The sequence below is a fragment of the Colius striatus genome, chromosome 4 (genome assembly GCF_028858725.1).
Source record: "Colius striatus isolate bColStr4 chromosome 4, bColStr4.1.hap1, whole genome shotgun sequence".
In the NCBI taxonomy this organism is placed as follows: Eukaryota; Metazoa; Chordata; class Aves; order Coliiformes; family Coliidae; genus Colius; species Colius striatus.
Window position 1 is genome coordinate 72,785,594 of NC_084762.1, and position 1,977 is coordinate 72,787,570.

Here is a 1,977-nt window from a genome sequence, read left to right on the forward strand (position 1 = left end):
TTAAGCCATGTGACCTTACTGTTGAAACGATTCTATGTTAAGCAAGCCCCATTTTCATTTCTGCTTTACTGAAATCAACAACACGTCCACAGGAAACACTATCATCGCCTGAAGACGAAGGTCTGCAGGGCCCATCCTGAAGCCTCTGTCTTCTGGTTACAGAAAAGAAACTAATAAATGCAGCTTGCAGAGCTGGAGGTTTTTTTGCACTCCTTAAAACAACATGTCTACTGGAAATAAAATTTCCTAGCCTAAGGAGCCACAAGTTTCAAAATATCCTGAGCACGTTTTACTGACTTGTGTTACACCTCCTGGAAACTAGATGAGTTACTCAAAAATGCAATCCTGCTTTCTCACTACTTCTGTATTTTGAGCAAAAGGACACAGCCGTTTCTGGAAAGAGGTGACACTGGGGTTCAGTGTTGCTCCCTCCAGTGGTGCTCTGTGTTACCTGGCTCACACCTACAGGTGTCCTCCAGCATCATAGCTCTGTCCCATGGACACTCATAAGGAGAAGGAGATAGTGTGGAGACATAGCTTCCTCCAGATACCTTCCTGTTTTGGCTTCCTTTTTTACCCTTTTTTCCACCATCCTTTTCTTTCCTCTACAGGTGACCAAAAAGCCGGTTGGATGTTGCACTTAGAGAAATGGTCTAGTGGTTGAGAGGACTAGGAAAAAGGCTGGAATCAATGACCTATAGTCATAGAAATGATTCTATGATTCTATGAAAAAGGGGACTTGTAAATATAGAAACTGCTACCCATACTGCTGTTCTCTCAGTCCTTGGGCTGGAGCTAGCTGTATTGATACTGAAAGAAAATAAAACGACATCCTTTGAAACCAGAAGTGATCAGGAAAGTTGTTAAATTTGTCAGAAAATGAGGGCTGAAGGTGAACTTCCTGTAACTGCCTGGCAGTGATGCCTGCTGAGTGGATCCCTTACTGGCCTATCTGCAGGACAGAGAGGGAGAAAAGACACTTTGACCCAAAAAGGCACTTTGAACCTCCTGGGAAGACATTTTGAACCAAGACCACTGCTGATATTTCAATTGGATAGTCAATAGAAATTCATTCAGTTCCTCCAATAACCTCTTAACTCCCCTCCTCCTGTTCTCTTCTGAATACATTGGCCAGTTTTAGCCACAATTAACAGCAGGGTGAGAACTTAAAAAAACTGATTCCCTATTATTTTGAGGTGGCAGGTGGGATAGAGGGCTCCCCGAGGGGAAGATTGCAGTGTGTGCCCAGCGACTGCCTTCATGGACTCGTCTGCTTTTCCATTGCAGGCATGGTCATGCATGCCCCTCAGCCAGCCAGCAGCAGAGGGGCTCCAGGCAGCCAAAATTGCTGGGAGAGGTCAGTGAGAGGTGAAGAAAAGTGTCTGGGGGGATCAGGGATACCACAGGCTGGATTCAGGGAAAAGAGAGGAAGCAAGACCTACTATGGTGAGAAAAAAGTATAAGGAAAGGACACATCTATCCCTAGCACAGGGCACAGGAAATGCTGGAAATTACCTTCCTCCATGTGGCTGCCCAACTGTGCTCAGTCTCGGCCAAGTTTCTCTGCCCAGATCTGACTACGAAACACAGTTGTGGAAATACAGCCTTTTTTATGTTGTAAGGTTGCATGATAACAGCCCGTGCCCTCTTCTCTTCTCTTCTCTTCTCTTCTCTTCTCTTCTCTTCTCTTCTCTTCTCTTCTCTTCTCTTCTCTTCTCTTCTCTTCTCTTCTCTTCGAATATAAATATCGTTCCCTAACGTCATGTCATTTGCACTGCCAGTTGTAACGCCACGATGACTGGTTTGATAAGCCCTTGGCCATTCATCTTTGACTGGAAGCTGTTACCAAGTCTCATGAAGCATCAAATTGCCAAGGGCCAAAGCCCCAAAATACATACTACTCTGTTACTCAGAATAGAGTTTCAGTATATATAAACTCATACTAAAGTTTTAAATCATAGACAGTCTCAGAATTAG